Raw genomic sequence first — 20106 nt, 5'->3', positions numbered from 1 at the left:
AAGAAACCAAAGAGATTCAAAGGCAAATCCAAGAATGGATGGCCAAAGGTTATGTGAAGGAGAGCCTTAGTCCTTGTGCAGTTCCGGTGTTGCTCGTACCTAAGAAGGATGGCACATGGCGGATGTGTGTCGATTGTCGAGCCATTAACAACATAACGATAAGATATCGCCACCCTATTCCTAGGATAGACGATATGCTTGATGAGTTAAATGGTTCAACTATCTTTTCTAAAATTGATTTAAAAAGTGGTTATCATCAAATTAGAATAAAAGAAGGAGATGAGTGGAAAACCGCTTTCAAAACAAAGCATGGGCTTTATGAGTGGTTAGTTATGCCATTTGGACTTAGTAATGCACCTAGTACATTTATGAGATTGATGAATCATGTTTTGCGTGCATTTATAGGCAAATTTGTGGTTGTGTACTTTGATGACATCCTTGTTTATAGTAGGACTTTGGAAGAGCATGTAACCCATTTAAAACAAGTCCTACAGGTTCTAAGAAAGGAAAGGTTGTTTGGAAACTTGAAAAAGTGTGACTTTTGCACTAACAAAGTTATTTTCCTTGGTTTTGTTGTAAGTAGTGAAGGAATCACAGTTGACAAAGAAAAGGTCAAAGCTATTCAAGATTGCCAACCCCCACCACTATTGGAGAAGTGAGGAGCTTTCACGGCCTTGCAAGCTTTTATAGGCGATTTGTGAAGGACTTTAGCACCATGGCAGCCCCATTGAACGAGTTAACCAAGAAAAATGTTCCATTCAAGTGGGGAAACGCACAAGAGAAAGCCTTTCAAGCTATAAAAGAGAAGCTTACCCATGCACCTTTGCTAGCCCTTCCCGACTTTGGTAAGACTTTTGAAATTGAATGTGATGCAAGTGGGATTGGCATAGGAGGAGTTCTTATGCAAGGAGGTAGGCCGGTTGCATATTTCAGTGAGAAATTAAGTGGGCCAACACTTAACTACCCTACATATGACAAGGAGCTTTATGCATTGGTTAGAGTATTGGAAACTTGGCAACATTATTTGTGGCCAAAAGAGTTTGTAATACATTCTGATCATGAAGCACTCAAGTATATTAAAAGTCAAAGCAAGCTTAGCCGTCGACATGCAAAGTGGGTAGAGTTTATTGAGTCATTTCCATATGTGATCAAGCACAAGAAAGGTAAGGAGAACATTGTTGCTGATGCACTTTCAAGAAGGTATGTTTTACTTTCAATAATGGATGCTAAAATTCTTGGTTTTGAGCTCATCAAAGATTTGTATGCTAATGATGTTGATTTTGGTAAAGTGTTTGGAAATTGCAGCCCAAGCATTGGATGGGATAAATTCTATTTGCATGATGGATTTTTATTTCGAGCCAACCAGCTTTGTGTTCCTAATTGTTCTATTCGTTCATTATTGTTAAAGGAAGCACATTCTGGGGGTTTGATGGGTCACTTTGGTATTTCTAAAACTTTGAGAGTCTTGAGCGAACACTTTTATTGGCCAAAGATGCGTAGAGATGTTGAAAAGTTTGTGGGAAAATGCATAGTTTGTCATAAGGCAAAGTCAAAGCTTAATCCCCATGGATTGTACATGCCCCTCCCTATTCCTAGTGTACCTTGGGAAGATATTTCAATGGACTTTGTTTTGGGATTACCTAGGTCTAAGAGGGGGAGAGATTCTATTTTTGTTGTTGTAGACAGGTTTTCCAAAATGGCACACTTTATAGCATGCCATAAAGTTGATGATGCCTCTAATATTGCTAATCTTTTCTTTCAGAAAATTGTGAGGCTTCATGGTATGCCAAGGACTATAGTGTCCGATCGAGATGCCAAGTTCCTTAGCTACTTTTGGAAACTTTGTGGGGCAAGCTTGGAACTAAGTTGCTTTTCTCTACTGCTTGCCATCCACAAACCGATGGGCAAACTGAGGTGGTCAATAGGACACTTACGACATTGTTGAGAACAATTGTGAAAAAGAACTTAAGGAGTTGGGAAGAGTGTCTACCGCATGTCGAGTTTGCGAGAGAGTAAATATGGATGGAAAGAAACGTGCTGAATTTGTCAAGCAAATCCATGAAAAGGTCAAAAGTAATATTGAGAGAATGACTCAACAGTACATGAACCGAGCGAACAAGGGAAGAAAACGAGTTATCTTTGAACCGGGAGACTTAGTATGGTTGCATCTTAGAAAAGAGAGGTTTCCGGACAAAAGGAAGTCCAAGCTCATGCCAAGAGGGGATGGACCATTCCGAGTCCTTGAAAGAATTAATGACAATTCTTACAAACTTGATTTACCTGGTCAGTATGGAGTAAGTGCTACTTTTAAAGTTTCTGATCTTTCTCCTTTTTATGATGCAGATAATGAAGAGTCGAGGACGACTCCTTTTCAAGAAGGGGAGGATGATAGGAATATCGAGGGCGTCCAACAAGCAAAAGAAATTCAAGATCCAATGGACCAAGATTTAACCATTGGAAGTGGGCCAATGACAAGAGAAAGGTTGAAGAGAATGCAAGACGTAATTCAAGCCCAATCCAACTTAGTCCTTGGTAATGGGATCAAGTCACAATCGGAGGCCCAACATGTGAGCTTAATTTCATTAATTCAAGCCCAACGAAGCCCACAATAGGAGCCCAATTCGTCCAAGTGCAGCCATGTGGTCAAAAGAGACCTTTCAACTACATTCAAAGTGCATTTATACACCAATTCACGGATTCACATGGTCATGCATGGGTTTTACTCGGTTATGACCAAGAATGCATAGTTTTTAGTTATTTTTGACCAAGTATTGAATGTACGTCCACCAAGGAGTCACTTGGGGATATGAAAGGTTAATTTGGAAGTGTTTTAGGCCTATAAAAGGCACATACCAGCCATGCATGCGGGATACAATCGAAATATTCAAGAATTGATCTAGTTTATAAAATATTGAGTGTTCTCTTACTTTGGAGAGTTATACACTTGTTTTAGCTTTTGTGAAACCTTTGCTTTGTCAATCTAGTCTATTAGATTGGTGATTCAAATTCACATAGCCTCCAATTCGTGCTCGACCCAAGTGTGTCGTTGTGTGGATTGATTTACTCGTGCTTGTGGTTGGTTGAATGTTCTAAGTAGTAGGTCACGTTCATATAACGTGGTTGACTATTTACATTCCTCAGGTCACGAACCACTTTATCCAATTCTAGCCTACGCCGTAAAGATCGGGCCACCCATGGTCAATACCATATCATCTGCCATGCCGCAACCACTCGACCCAAATAGAAGTCCTATCACATCGGATGACTTCACAGAGTTTTTTGCACATCAATGCTCGATTAAGAGTTCCCATATCCTTAAGGCCAAGGCCTCCCTCCTCCTTCGGTTTGCAAATCTCCTTCCATGCAACTTTAGGGTATCCACTATTTCCCGTACCTCTCCATAAGAAAGCTCGCAATCGCTTCTCAATGTCTTTAATGACCCCTTTTGGCAAAATAAATGCCGAAGCCCAATAGACACCCATAGCCACAAGAACAGACTTAATGATTTGTACCCTGCCGGCATATGACAGTGCCAATCCCTCCCAACCATTGATCCGTGTATCGATCTTACTCAATAATGGTTGACAGTCAGCAATAGATAATCGAGAAGAGATCAATGGTAGACCCAGATACCTCATCGGTAAGTGGCCTTCCTGAAACCCCAACACCGCAAGTAGCTCCTCTCGTATATTCTGGGCTGATCGGGATATGATGATGTGGTTTTTTAGAACATAGAGGTGTAACCCCGACCAATCAGCAAATCTATCTAATCCGGATTTGAAAACCCGAACAGATTCAGTATTGGCCCGGCAGAATAGGAGTAAGTCATCAGCGAACCCCAGTTGGAAGATTCTAAGATCGTCACACTTCCAATGGAATGCGAAGTTCATGTCCTGCTCGATCAGCTGTAGTATTCCCATGTGTAGAACCTCCATCACAAGGACGAAGAGATATGGTGATAAGGGGTCCCCCTGTCGAAGCCCTCTAGCACCCGCAAAATATCCATGTGGCTTTCCGTTCATCCCCACTGAAAAGGAAGGTGAACTGATACACTCCTCAACCCATCGACGGAAAGTCTCTGGGAAACCGAATAGCTGAAGCACATTCGACAGTGTCATACGCCTTCCGAATGTCAACTTTCAAAGCACATCTCGGTGGGAGTCGGGCCAGATTGTAACCAGTGAAGAGTTCCTGTGCTAACATAACATTATCCCCTATGCTCCAGCCAGGGACAAACGCTGCCTGGCAGGGGCTGATAATCTTGTCCAATATCACACTCAATTTTTGGACAATAAGTTTAGCAATGATTTTATAAAGTACGTTACAGCAGGAGATAGGGCGAAAATCTGCAACAGATGTGGGAGATTGTACCTTGGGGATAACCGTCAATATTGTGCTATTAATCTGCTTAAGAAGCTTCCCCGTAGAAAACAAATCCAGTACTGCCTTCGTTATCTCCTGTCCCACCACCGGCCAGGCGTTTTTATAGAATCTTGATGAATACCCATCAGGTCCAGGTGCTCTATCCTCGCCGATATCAAAAACAACTTTTTTTATATCCTCTGCACTGAACGGTTCAAGTAGGTGGTCTGCCTCCTCAGTTGTTATGATATGCCTCACCCAAGGCCGAAGAAACTGCAGGTCCATCACCCTCTGACGCCTGTCTCCCCCTAGTAAGGATTGATAATAGGAGATAAATTCATGTATGACTGCATTTGGTTCCGTAATTGTAATTCCTTGGGCATCATTAATTTGCAAGATTCGTCTAACTGTCATTCTTTGGGCAATTTTACGATAGAACACTCTGGAGCACTGGTCACCACCCTTCATCCATTCCATCTTTGCCCTCTGCTGCAGCATGATCCTCTCCAATTCGGCCGCCTTAGCATACACAAGCCGACTGCAGTGCTCCAACAGAAGAATAAGCTCATCCTGTCTGTGCGAGCTTACTAGCACTTGGGCCTGCTCTAGGAATCCCCTTGCCAACTCAACATTGTGAGAAAGATCCCCTTTATTTCTCCTCTGTTCTCGAAAAATAGGTTTGAGTGCCTTGAGTTTGCGGGTGATTGAGAACATAGGCACTCCGACTATTTGTTGCTGCCATATACTCTGCACGCTAGGAATAAAATCTGGTGAGAGAGTAAGAAAGTTGTCAAACAGGAACATACCTCCAAATCGCTGCTGATTATCCCCATTAACCACCATCGGCGAGTGATCTGATGTCCGTGGAGTGAGGCATTGGTAGAATACTGATGGAAACCGCAAAGTCCATGTATCATTGGTTAGCATACGATCAAGTCGCTTCCACAAGTTGTGAGGGCTAGCACTACGATTATGCCATGTGTATCATTCACCCTGCATCGGTAATGGCAAAAGCTCAGTATTCTGTAGGCACGTATTAAATTCCTCCATCGCCACTCTTATATCTCCCGACGTACCACAGACCTCACTGAGATCCCTTACTGCATTGAAGTCACCTCCAACCAGCCAGGGAATATTAATGCATTGGAGAGCTAAGGATTCTAGAGAGGCCCACAATTCTCGCCTATCAGAGACCTCAGTAGCACCATACACAATAGTAATATCAAGATACTCTTGTAATGCTCTAATAGTGGCACGGCAGTGTATAAACTGGTTTCCCACCTCAATAATATCCACATCAGTATAATTATAATCCCAAGCTATCCAAATCCGATTTCCAATATTGTCATAATCCATAAACCATTTCCAATGAGGTATCAAAAATGATTGGATATTAGCATAGTTATTAATGCGAACACGTGTTTCTAGGAGACCAATAAAGTGTAACCTGAACTCAGCAATGATATCCTTGACCGCTAGCTGATGATCCCTCTTGTTCAGGCCACGTACGTTCCATATGGCAAGGTTTAACATGGGTCCCCAGGTACGGGGTTGCTTCGCTTAGGACCCCTTGATGAACCTTCTGCACTATCAAGTAATTGTAGCGCATCGAAAGAGTTATAAGTAACAATTTCTTTACCTCTCTCTTCCCGACTGGGTCCCGCTATAGTTGGACGGGTACCACGGTCTACTGTCTGCTTCTCCACAGTGTGAGGTGTTGGGTGGTCTCTTGTTCTTTCAATCACCATTGGGCCTCGCAGTGCTCCCACTTTGGGTACAAACACATTAACCGGTGGCTTGATAGATTTGGGTTTGTTGACAGTGCACTCCTTGGCTGAGTGTCCCAATGTCATACAGCTGGTGCACCTCGAGGGTAGCCATTCATACTCCACATCAATTTTGCATGGTAATTCTCCTCCTTCCTCATCAGGTGTCATAATAATAATGTGCTTTGGCATTTTCGAATTCACATCCAGCATAACGCAGACACGAGCGAAATCCAGTCTCGTGCATGCTCTCGTGATCGCATCCGGGTATAAAGGTTTACCCACTCCACTAGCCACTATGCTGAGTCCCTCCTCCGTCCACAAGTCCACCGGAAGGTGGCGCAATTTGATCCAGACAGGAACCTGTGTATGTTTAAGTTTCCTCAGAACCATTCCCGGCTCCCATTTTTGAAGAACAATAGGCTGCCCCTGAAACAGCCACGACCCTCCTTCAATAATATCTTCCATATCTGCAACTGACTTAAACTGGAAGAAAAAGAAACCGTTAATAGTACCAATTACCTCTCTTAACCCCGGCCAAACTGATAACGCATATTCCTTCAAATGGTGAAAGTACGGGCGTTTCCCCAAAAAGTATCCGACCGCAGTAGTTTTCCAGCCCTTAGACCCATTTCTGATAGTGTCTAACGTCGGTCTCACAATCACCTCTCGATTTTGTAGTGTTGGAGCAATGAACTTGAGGGTCTTTCGCGATGAGTGGTTGAATGCATGCGCAATTTTATCGTCAATAATTGGTTCGGGAAATGCATTCAACGGAGCAACAAATGATTTTTCCTTCGCCATGTTACACTCCACGTTCTCTGCCATTGTGTTGTCAAGAATCTGATTTTTTCCTACATCTTTGATGACATCAGCAGCAGCATCACTGTTGACATCAGGCCTACTGTCATCACTGTCATTACTGACATCAGCCCTAGCGATGCTGATGTCAGCAGAATTATCATCCAACCTTTGCGTCACGTCAGCCGCTGAGTTGGGCTCCACGTCATCGTTCACGTCCCCAGATCCGAGCGCCACCTCACTGTCCACGTCTCTCGCCGGCAGCACCGTCGGAAAACGTGTTTGCACCATCTCAGATCGCCGGAGGAGGTTTCCAGCAACTAACTTCACCGGCTGCGGAGTTTCCGCCATCATCAGTCCATCGGACCCATCGTTTTCCGTCGTCTTCCCCATCCTGTTCGCCGGCAGAAGACTCCGGTAGGCCTGGCGCCTCGCACGAGCAGGTGGGAAATTTGTTGTCCTTGGCATCATCTTCTCCGGCGAAAAACAACGCAACATCGCAACCTTGCCAAATCGCAATTCCCATTTTAATCAAAGTTCCTCAAGGGCTGCCGTTGATTCATGGTCGTTTTTGTCAATTACCTTGTGTGCAAGACGAAGGAATTCAGCCATATTGAAAGAAGAATTCAGTCGTTCTCCATGGTTTTCGTTCAGATTTGCGCCGTCAAACCCTAGTTTAGGGTGTCGCACTAGGTCTTCGTCTTCCACGTCCAAGATTGCATCTTTTTCGATGGGTATTACTCCTTCATCCTCGCCATTCGTTCGGCTGTCGTCTGCCATAGTCACAACCTCCACATCAGTAGTCGTCGCTTCGTCTTCCTCAGCTGACTTTTCGGCTTCCACGGGCGTCGTTTCATCTTCGTGGGCGGCGCAAAACCCTAATTCTGAAAGTGGCGAACCAGGGCCTAAATCAACTGATTTTCCATCCAAAATGATTCCCTTGCCATCCTCATCACCATGCCAGCATAGGAGAGTATCAGAATCGACATTAATCTCCTCGATCTGAGCCTCCATCAATGGCGGATTTGCGGTTTTATCATATATTTCGCCGGAAACTTGCCCATGCCGGTCTGTCTCTTGCCGGATACCATCATCGTCAACCCCCTCGTCGTCGGCCGGAGCCCCATCCTCATCGCCAGCCGTTGGTGAAGTTGCAAGGGCGGATGTGTGTGTTTTTGGATGTGTGTTAGTGTGTGTGAGTGTAGAGAGAGAATTTTTGTGGGAGTCCATCTTTTTTTTTTCTACAGATTTTTCTCCGTCCTATGGTGGACTACCAAATCGAAGATGGGCGAAAGTTTCGTTCCCCTCTACTTTCTTGAAATGGATTGAAGCGTGTGTTACTACACCCTCATTTTCTGTTGTGCTGAATGGGAAACCTCATTGTTTTGTTCAAGGGAGCCAGAGAGCTTCGGCAGGGTGACCCTCTTTCGCCATATCTGTTTGTGCTTGTGATGGAAGTCCTACATTTGGGTTTCCTACAGTTGATTGATCAGAATGAAGTATTTTCTTTCCATTGGAAGTGTGACACAGCTAGAGTTTTAAGTTGGGATTTGCGGATGATCTGTTGCTATTATGTCGGGCTGATATGGACTCTATTAGAGTATATAAGACAGGATTAGATCGATTTGCTGATTGGTCGGGGCTACGACTTAACTTGCAGAAAAGCCACCTTATTATCTCACGTTCAGCACAAGGATTACGTGAGGAGATGCTGGCAGAGCTCGGATTTCAAGAGGGCGTCTTACCGATGAGGTATTTAGGGCTCCCTCTTCTATCTTCTCGATTAACAACTGCTGATTGTCGTCCATTATTATCGAAGATTGATAAACGTATTGCTGGTTGGGAGGGTATGGCCATTTCATATGCTGGTAGGGTACAAATTATAAAATCTGTACTCATGTCACTGAGTTTATATTGGGCTTCGGCATTCATCCTTCCAAAGAAAGTTACTAACAAGATTGAGAAGAGGCTGCGAGCTTTGTTGTGGAAGGGGACAACAACCAGTGGTTATGCCAAAGTAGCTTGGAAAGATCTATGTCGACCGAAGGAGGAGGGAGGACTAGGATTCAAGGAAAATGACATTGCTGAGGATAAGGCTCCGGGGCCCGACGGGTATTCATCTGGTTTTTTCAAAGCTGCATGGCCTATAGTGGGGCAGGAGGTGTCATCGGCAGTGCTGGATTTCTTTAGTACAGGCAGACTTCTGAAGCAGATAAATACTACGCTTTTGGCGCTTATACCAAAGGTACATTCCCCTATGACTGTTGGTGATTTTCGACCTATATTACTGTGCACTAATGGCTGCGAGCTTTCACAGAGGATATTTCCATCTTGAATCGTGCACTAATGACTAAGAAACTCTGTGATATTATCAGATGCGATAGGACATCGATTTTGGTTGAATGACTTTACCAGGGTCGGTTACGAGACACCTCCATCTGGACGATTAGGGAGCATGGAGGCTCATGGGGATGGAGGAAAATTCTCCATCTACGGGTTTTCCTCCGCCCTATGGTGGATTATCAGATTGGAGATGGAAGGAAATTCTACTTATGGCTGGGCCCGTGGCATTATCTTGGCCCTCTTAGTAACACATTTCCACGGGGATCGAGACTACTCGGATTGGAGGAGTCAGCTAAACTTAGTATAGTGATTAGTGAAGGAGAATGGCAGTGGCCTCCTATCACAGACTTCGAGTGCTTGGAGATCACACATACATTGCCCACAATCCATGGAGGGGAAGACCGCATTGTGTGGAGATTTGAGCAAAGACTACCTACAGCTCAGGCTCTTTACAGACTATTTGATCCACCAGGACCGAAAGTAGGCTGGTCCTCGCTACTTTCGGGATCACTTAAGATTCCACGTCACCTATTCATCCTATGGCTTGCTATTCTTGGCAAATTGGGTACGACGGACAAAGCATGGCTAGCCCACCTAGGCCCATGTATGAAACGAGGGAGCGATAGAGACTCATACGGAGAATGGTACGATTTTCTTGGCCCAATAGTGACTGGATAACGGACATCGCATGGGCCTCCCAGCGATGGAGGGGTAAACACATTGTTAACATGTCATACCGAGCACTATTAGTATCATGTGTTTACCACACAAATTCTGGGGTCTAGACATACGTTTGGGTCAAGTTTCGTCGAATTCTGAGAATGCTCAAAATTTAGTTGTTTTGCACGGTTTTATTAAAACAAGTTTGTTTCCATTTCTTACTAACTTGTAGGTATTATTACGCTTAGAAAAATTTACCACACATATTCTTGGGTCTAGACCAACGATTGGGTCATGTTTCGTCGAATTCTGAGAACGTTCAAAATTTAGTTGTTTTGCACGGTTTTATAAAAGCAAGTTTGTTTCCCTTTTATACTAACTTATAGTTACTATTACGCTTAGCAAATTTACAACACAAATGCTTGGGTCTAGACCTGCGATTGGGTCAAGTTTCGTCGAATTCTGAGAACGTTCAAAAGTTAACTGTTTTGCACGGTTTTATTAAAACAAGTTTGTATCCCTTTTATACTAACTTGTAGTTATTATTACGCTTAGAAAATTTAACACACAAATTCTTGGGTCTACTCCTACGTTTGGGTCAAGTTTCGTTGAATTCTGAGAATGCTCAAAATTTAGCTGTTTTGCACGGTTTTATTAAAATAAGTTTGTTTCCGTTTTATACTAACTTGTAGTTGTTATTATGCTTTGTAAATTTACAACACAAATGCTTGGGTCTAGACCAACGTTTGGGTCAAGTTTCGTCGAATTTTGAGAACGTCAAAATTTAGCGGTTTTGCACGGTTTATTAAAGCAAGTTTGTTTCCCTTTTATACTAACTTGTAGTATTATTATGCTTAGCAAATTTACAATACAAATGCTTGGGTCTAGACCAGCGATTGGGTCAAGTTTCGTCGAATTCTGTGAACGTTCAAAATTTAGTTGTTTTGCATGGTTTTATTAAAGAAAGTTTATTTCCCTTTTATACTAACTTGTAGTTACTATTATGCTTAGCAAATTTACTACACAAATGCTTGGGTCTAGACCTGCGGTTCGGTCAAGTTTCGTCGAATTCTGAGAACGTTCAAAAGTTAGTTGTTTTGCACAGTTTTATTAAAATAAGTTTGTTTCCCTCTTACACTAACTTGTAGTTATTATTACGCTTAGCAAATTTACAACACAAATGCTTGGGTCTAGACCAACGTTTGGATCAAATTTCGTCGAATTCTGAATACGTTCAAAATTTAGCTGTTTTGCACGGTTTTATTGAAGCAAGTTTGTTTCCCTTTTACACTAACTTGTAGTTATTATTACGCTTAGGAAATTTACACCACAAATGCTTGGGTCTAGACCTACAATTAGGTCAAGTTTCGTTGAATTCTGTGAATGTTCAAAAGTTAACTATTTTGCACGGTTTTATTAAAACAAGTTTGTTTCCCTTTTATACTAACTTGTAGTTATTGTTACGCTTAGCAAATTTACCACAAAAATGCTTGGGTCTAGACCAACGTTTGGGACAGCTTTCGTCGAATTCTGAGAACGCTCAAAATTTAACTGTTTTGCACGGTTTTATTGAAACAAGTTTGTTTCCCTTTTATACTAACTTGTAGTTATTATTACGCTTTGCCAATTTACAACACAAATGCTTAGGTCTAGACCAATGTTTGGGTCAAGTTTCGTCGAATACCGAGAACGTTCAAAATTTAGCTGTTTTGCACGGTTTAATTAAAGCAAATTTGTTTTCCTTTTATACTAACTTGCAGTTATTATTACGCTTCGCAAATTTACTATACAAATGCTTGGGTCTAGATCTACGTTTGGGTCAAGTTTTGTTGAATTCTGAGAATGTTCAAAATTTAGTTGTTTTGCACGGTTTTGTTAAAGCAAGTTTGTTCCCCTTTTATACTAACTTGTAGTTATTATTACGCTTAGCAAATTTAACACACAAATTCTTCGGTCTAGACCTACGTTTGGGTCAGATTTCGTCGAATTCTGAGAATGCTCAAAATTTAGCAGTTATGCACGGTTTTATTAAAACAAGTTTGCTTCGCTTTTATACTAACTTGTAGTTATTATTATGCTTAGCAAATTTACAATACAAATGCTTGGTTCTATACCAACGTTTGGGTCCAGTTTGTCGAATTCTGAGAACGTTCAAAATTTAACAGTTTTGCACGGTTTTATTAAAGCAAGTTGTTTCCGTTTTATACTAGCTTTAGTTATTATTACGCTTAGCAAATTTACAACACAAATGCTTGGTTCTAGACTTGCGACTGGGTCAAGTTTCATCGAATTCTAAGAACGTTTAAAATTTAGCTGTTTTGCACGGTTTTATTAAAACAAGTTTGTTTACCTTTTATACTCACTTGTAGTTACTATTATGCTTAGCAAATTTACCACACAAATGCTTGGGTCTAGACCAACGTCTGGGACAGGTTTCGTCGAATTCTGAGAACGTTCAAAATTAAGCTATTTTGCACGGTTTTATTAAAGCAAGTTTGTTTCCCTTTTATACTAACTTGTAGTTATTATTACGCTTCGCAAATTTACAACACAAATGCTTGGGTCTAGACCTACGATTGGGTCAACTTTCGTCGAATTCTGAGAACGTTCAAAAGTTAGATGTTTTACACGGTTTTATTAAAACAAGATTCTTTCCCTTTTATACTAACTTGTAGTTATTATTACGCTTAGGAAATTTAACACACAAATTCTTGGGTCTAGACCTTCGTTTGGGTCGAGTTATCCAATTCTGAGAACGCTCAAAATTTAACGGTTTTGCACGGTTTTATTGAAACAAGTTTGTTTCCCTTTTATACTAACTTGTAGTTATTATTACGCTTTGCCAATTTACAACACAAATGCTTAGGTCTAGACCAATGTTTGGGTCAAGTTTCGTCGAATACTGAGAACGTTCAAAATTTAGCTGTTTTGCACGGTTTAATTAAAGCAAATTTGTTTTCCTTTTATACTAACTTGCAGTTATTATTACGCTTCGCAAATTTACTATACAAATGCTTGGGTCTAGATCTACGTTTGGGTCAAGTTTTGTTGAATTCTGAGAATGTTCAAAATTTAGTTTTTTGGGTAAATGTAAATTTCATTAATAAAGAGTAATGGTACAGTACAACATGGGATTATCAACTGGTTTCTCCCTCTACCCAAGGGATACGCCATAATCTATACAATGCTCGTGTACTGACTGACGCTGCTAAATCAACGCTAAGAATCCTCTGTCTGACGTCATTGATGATTAGGATGCTCAATGTGGCCGGTGTCCGCTCAGTATGATCAAATCTCCTCAAGTTCCTCTCCTTCCATATGTGGTAGACACACGCTGCCAGTAGTGTACGGTAAGCTCTATTAATAATGTGCTTACCTCTCCATTTCCGTGTCGCCCATTCAATATCTGTTGCCCAATCTCTATTGGGCCAGTGAAAGCGAATCCTTCTGCGAATCCATAAAGGCATTGACGACTAAATCTGCATCGGAAGAATAAATGTGGATGAGATTCCGTAGCTCCCTCATAGCACAATATGCACACCCCCAAGTGAGATAGCCATGATTTGTCTGTGGTAGGTAGTTTGCCAAGGATTGCTAGCCATAAGATGAACGAATGACGAGGAATCTTCAAGGAGTCCAAAAGTAGTGAAGACCATCCTACTTTCGGCTCAGGGTGAGCGAATAATCGGTAGAGGGCCTGAGTAGTAGGTTGCCCTTCGTCACATCTCCACACCACCCGATCCTCTCCTCCGAAAATAAGCGGTAGGTTATGTGTGATTTTGATAGGAATATCGAGGGCGTCCAACAAGCAAAAGAAATTCAAGATCCAATGGACCAAGATTTAACCATTGGAAGTGGGCCAATGACAAGAGAAAGGTTGAAGAGAATGCAAGAAGTAATTCAAGCCCAATCCAACTTAGTCCTTGCTAATGGGATCAAGTCACAATCGGAGGCCCAACATATGAGCTTAATTTCATTAATTCAAGCCCAAGGAAGCCCACAATAGGAGCCCAATTCGTCCAAGTGCAGCCATGTGGTCAAAAGAGACCTTTCAACTACATTCAAAGTGCATTTATACACCAATTCACCGATTCACATGGTCATGCATGGGTTTTACTCGGTTATGACCAAGAATGCATAGTTTTTAGTTATTTTTGACCAAGTATTGAATGTACGTCCACCAAGGAGTCACTTGGGGACATGAAAGGTTAATTTGGAAGTGTTTTAGGCCTATAAAAGGCACATACCAGCCATGCATGCGGGATACAATCGAAATATTCAAGAATTGATCTAGTTTATAAAACATTGAGTGTTCTCTTACTTTGGAGAGTTATACACTTGTTTTAGCTTTTGTGAAACCTTTGCTTTGTCAATCTAGTCTATTAGATTGGTGATTCAAATTCACATAGCCTCCAATTCGTGCTCGACCCAAGTGTGTCGTTGTGTGGATTGGTTTACTCGTGCTCGTGGTTGGTTGAATGTTCTAAGTAGTAGGTCACGTTCATATAACGTGGTTGACTATTTACATTCCTCAGGTCACGAACCACTTTATCCATTTCTAGCCTACGCCGTAAAGATCGGGCCACCCATGGTCAATACCATATCATGTGGTATCAGAGCCTAAGTTGATACGGTAGGCTTTCTTTATTTCATTTGATTTACCTTGAATCTTTTATCTACCACCACAATCTTCCGTACCTTCCCCCTGTTGTTATATTTAAAAAAAAACAAAAGAAAAACAGCAAAAAGAAAAGCTCAAAAAAAAGGAGAGCAGCAAAAAAAAAAAATAGAAACAAAAAAAAATCATTCATTACTTTACTAATCTTTGTAAGCCAATTGGTCTTCATTTCCCCAGTTATACCGAACTTCTTTAGACCTTTCTCTAGCTACGGGTGAGTGTGAAGCGTCCACATACGCATACTTGGTTGAGAAAAGAATTGGCATTTGTGTTTGACTCACTAGATAAAGCATTGAGTTTCACAAGAGCTTAGATTAGAGAGTGTTGAGTGAAGTGAGACTATTATTGAGGGCCAAAGTGTGAGCCTATTAAGTGAGGAGTGAAACACGAGGGGAAAAATAAAGAGAGAAAAAAAGAGTGTGGCAAGAATTTGGTGAGGTTCCTATAAATACACAAAAAAAAAAAAAAACATTTTACTAAATGGCAGAAAATCGAGATAAAGGAATTGCTCAAGCAAGTGATGACAACAACTCGGGACAAACGATGCAAGGTGGGGTCGATGCATTCCATATGCAAGCCTTAGTAAGCCACTTTGAGAAGTTGCTTGACCGTAAACTAGAAGGACTTCATGAAAGATTGGATCAAGTAGAGAATCAAGTAGCCGGTCCAAGAGCTACAAATCAAAGACATGCTGTAAATCCACGTCCTCAACCCCCTATTTATAATGAGTATTTGGAGGATCCAAGCGATGGAGAAGAATATGAGGACATTCGGCCAAGAAGATTGAATCGGCCAAGAGATAGACCGAGACGACCTAGAGAAGAAGACGGTGGCCTAGGAGGAGTTAAGGTCACCATTCCTTCATTTAAAGGAAAGAGTGATCCCGAAGTGTATTTAGAGTGGGAGATGCGTGTCGAGCAAATCTTTTCATGCCACAACTACTCGGAGAGTAAAAAGGTAAAACTCGCAGCCCTTGAGTTTACTGATTATGCTCTTGTTTGGTGGGATCAGATGCAAAAGGAACGGGTTAGGAATGGTGAACGTCCCATCACAACATGGGAAGAGATGAGAGCAACCATGAGGAGAAGGTTCGTTCCATCCTATTATCGTCGTGAGCTTCACAACCATCTCCAACGTCTTACTCAAGGTTCTAAAAGTGTTGATGAGTACTACAAGGAGATGGAGATTGCCATGATTCGAACTAACATTATAGAGGACAATGAAGCAACTATGGCTCGTTTCTTGCATGGGCTCAATCGGGAAATCGCCGATGTTGTGGAGATGCACCACTATGTAGAACTTGAAGAGATGGTACACCAAGCCATCAAGGTGGAACAACAACTCAAGCGAAGAGGACATTTGAGGAAGACTTCTAACTCGTCGGCATTCGGTCCATGGAAGAACAACCCTAAGAAAGACACCCCTACTATATCAAGATTCAAGCAGGCAGATCCTAAACATGATGACAAAGTTGCTACCAAAAAGGTACAGCCTGAACCCAATTCTTCAAGAAATCGTGATATAAAGTGTTTCAAGTGCCAAGGAAAAGGACACATAGCAAGTGAGTGTCCTAACCGACGTACAATGATCTTCAACAATCATGGAGAGTTGGAAATCGAGGAAGAAATCACCGACAAAGAGGAATCATCAAAAGAAGATGGTGATGGAGAGTATGCCGAAGAAGGAGAATTGCTTGTTACTAGAAGAACCCTTAGTGCCCAGATGTTGGAGGAAGATAATTGCCAAAGAGAAAACCTGTTCCATACACGCTGTCAAGTTCATGGAAAGGTATGTAGTATGATTATTGATGGTGGAAGTTGTTGCAATGTGGCAAGTACTGAATTGGTTCAAAAATTAAGTCTACCTACTTTCAAGCACCACCGCCCGTACAAGCTTCAATAGTTGAATGAGTGTGGAGAGCTGAAGGTGACCAAGCAAGTAAAGGTATTTTTTTCAATTGGAAGATATAAGGATGAGGTTTTATGTGATGTTGTACCAATGAAAGCATGCCACATACTGTTGGGAAGACCATGGCAGTTTGATAGGCATGTAACACATGATGGATTCCAAAATCGTTACTCTTTTGTGCTTCGAGAAGAATCAATAACTCTCAATCCGATGACACCAAAACAAATTTTGCAAGATCAAATCTTGAGAGAAAAGAAAAGAGAGTGTGAGAAAAGGAAAGAGAAAGGAAAAGAAGAAAGTGAAAATGAGAGTGAAAAAAGAATGAAAGATTCAAAAGAGGGAGAAAAAGAAAGCAATGTTGCGAGAAGAAAGAAAAAGGAGAGGGAAAAAGAAGAGAAAGAGAGTTTACTAGTTGCTAGGAAGAGTGAAATCAAGGAAGCTTTGTTTTCTCGACAAAACCTCATAGTACTTGTGTACAAAGAGGCTATGTTGAATTCTAACGACCTAACCTCTTCTTTGCCTAGTGTTGTTACATCTCTTTTGCAGGATTATGAAGATGTCTTTCCGGATGAGATGCCACCAGGTTTGCCACCCATTCGAGGGATAGAACATCAAATTGACTTCATTCCGGGAGCATCCTTGCCAAACCGCCCAGCATACCGTACCAATCCCGAAGAAACCAAAGAGATTCAAAGGCAAATCCAAGAATGGATGGCCAAAGGTTATGTGAAGGAGAGCCTTAGTCCTTGTGCAGTTCCGGTGTTGCTCGTACCTAAGAAGGATGGCACATGGCGGATGTGTGTCGATTGTCGAGCCATTAACAACATAACGATAAGATATCGCCACCCTATTCCTAGGATAGACGATATGCTTGATGAGTTAAATGGTTCAACTATCTTTTCTAAAATTGATTTAAAAAGTGGTTATCATCAAATTAGAATAAAAGAAGGAGATGAGTGGAAAACCGCTTTCAAAACAAAGCATGGGCTTTATGAGTGGTTAGTTATGCCATTTGGACTTAGTAATGCACCTAGTACATTTATGAGATTGATGAATCATGTTTTGCGTGCATTTATAGGCAAATTTGTGGTTGTGTACTTTGATGACATCCTTGTTTATAGTAGGACTTTGGAAGAGCATGTAACCCATTTAAAACAAGTCCTACAGGTTCTAAGAAAGGAAAGGTTGTTTGGAAACTTCAAAAAGTGTGACTTTTGCACTAACAAAGTTATTTTCCTTGGTTTTGTTGTAAGTAGTGAAGGAATCACAGTTGACGAAGAAAAGGTCAAAGCTATTCAAGATTGGCCAACCCCCACCACTATTGGAGATGTGAGGAGCTTTCACGGCCTTGCAAGCTTTTATAGGCGATTTGTGAAGGACTTTAGCACCATGGCAGCCCCATTAAACGAGTTAACCAAGAAAAATATTCCATTCAAGTGGGGAAACGCACAAGAGAAAGCCTTTCAAGCTATAAAAGAGAAGCTTATCCATGCACCTTTGCTAGCCCTTCCCGACTTTGGTAAGACTTTTGAAATTGAATGTGATGCAAGTGGGATTGGCATAGGAGGAGTTCTTATGCAAGGAGGTAGGCCGGTTGCATATTTCAGTGAGAAATTAAGTGGGCCAACACTTAACTACCCTACATATGACAAGGAGCTTTATGCATTGGTTAGAGTATTGGAAACTTGGCAACATTATTTGTGGCCAAAAGAGTTTGTAATACATTCTGATCATGAAGCACTCAAGTATATTAAAAGTCAAAGCAAGCTTAGCCGTCGACATGCAAAGTGGGTAGAGTTTATTGAGTCATTTCCATATGTGATCAAGCACAAGAAAGGTAAGGAGAACATTGTTGCTGATGCACTTTCAAGAAGGTATGTTTTACTTTCAATAATGGATGCTAAAATTCTTGGTTTTGAGCTCATCAAAGATTTGTATGCTAATGATGTTGATTTTGGTAAAGTGTTTGGAAATTGCAGCCCAAGCATTGGATGGGATAAATTCTATTTGCATGATGGATTTTTATTTCGAGCCAACCAGCTTTGTGTTCCTAATTGTTCTATTCGTTCATTATTGTTAAAGGAAGCACATTCTGGGGGTTTGATGGGTCACTTTGGTATTTCTAAAACTTTGGGAGTCTTGAGCGAACACTTTTATTGGCCAAAGATGCGTAGAGATGTTGAAAAGTTTGTGGGAAAATGCATAGTTTGTCATAAGGCAAAGTCAAAGCTTAATCCCCATGGATTGTACATGCCCCTCCCTATTCCTAGTGTACCTTGGGAAGATATTTCAATGGACTTTGTTTTGGGATTACCTAGGTCTAAGAGGGGGAGAGATTCTATTTTTGTTGTTGTAGACAGGTTTTCCAAAATGGCACACTTTATAGCATGCCATAAAGTTGATGATGCCTCTAATATTGCTAATCTTTTCTTTCAGGAAATTGTGAGGCTTCTGGTATGCCAAGGACTATAGTGTCCGATCGAGATGCCAAGTTCCTTAGCTACTTTTGGAAAACTTTGTGGGGCAAGCTTGGAACTAAGTTGCTTTTCTCTACTGCTTGCCATCCGCAAACCGATGGGCAAACTGAGGTGGTCAATAGGACACTTTCGACATTATTGAGAACAATTGTGAAAAAGAACTTAAGGAGTTGGGAAGAGTGTCTACCGCATGTCGAGTTTGCGTACAATAGGGCTATCCACTCCACTACTAAGTTTTCACCCTTTCAGATTGTTTATGGTTTTAATCCTCTTGCACCTATTGATTTAATTCCCTTGCCTTTGCAGGAGAGAGTAAATATGGATAGAAAGAAACGTGCTGAATTTGTCAAGCAAATCCATGAAAAGGTCAAAAGTAATATTGAGAGAATGACTCAACAGTACATGAACCGAGCGAACAAGGGAAGGAAACGAGTTATCTTTGAACCGGGAGACTTAGTATGGTAGCATCTTAGAAAAGAGAGGTTTCCGGACAAAAGGAAGTCGAAGCTCATGCCAAGAGGGGATGGACCATTCCGAGTCCTTGAAAGAATTAATGACAATTCTTACAAACTTGATTTACCTGGTCAGTATGGAGTAAGTGCTACTTTTAATGTTTCTGATCTTTCTCCTTTTTATGATGCAGATAATGAAGAGTCGAGGACGACTCCTTTTCAAGAAGGGGAGGATGATAGGAATATCGAGGGCGTCCAACAAGAAAAAGAAATTCAAGATCCAATGGACCAAGATTTAACCATTGGAAGTGGGCCAATGACAAGAGAAAGTTTGAAGAGAATACAAGAAGTAATTCAAGCCCAATCCAACTTAGTCCTTGCTAATGGGATCAAGTCACAATCGGAGGCCCAACATGTGAGCTTAATTTCATTAATTCAAGCCCAAGGAAGCCCACAATAGGAGCCCAATTCGTCCAAGTGCAGCCATGTGGTCAAAAGAGACCTTTCAACTACATTCAAAGTGCATTTATACACCAATTCACGGATTCACATGGTCATGCATGGGTTTTACTCGGTTATGACCAAGAATGCATAGTTTTTAGTTATTTTTGACCAAGTATTGAATGTACGTCCACCAAGGAGTCACTTGGGGACATGAA

The 20106-nt window shown here is 41.4% G+C and overlaps 1 pseudogene; it reads left to right on the top strand.

Moving 5' to 3' along the window:
• Positions 1 to 15180: 15180 nt before the first annotated feature.
• LOC148785032 (uncharacterized) lies at positions 15181 to 19746 on the top strand (annotated as a pseudogene).
• The last annotated feature ends 360 nt before the right edge of the window (positions 19747 to 20106 follow it).

Source organism: Sesamum indicum, linkage group LG11 (assembly GCF_026168435.1).
Source record: "Sesamum indicum cultivar Baizhima isolate 11 linkage group LG11, ASM2616843v1, whole genome shotgun sequence".
In the NCBI taxonomy this organism is placed as follows: domain Eukaryota; kingdom Viridiplantae; phylum Streptophyta; class Magnoliopsida; order Lamiales; family Pedaliaceae; genus Sesamum; species Sesamum indicum.
Note: the sequence above shows the minus strand (reverse complement) of the source record. Positions and strands in the feature narration are given on the sequence as shown.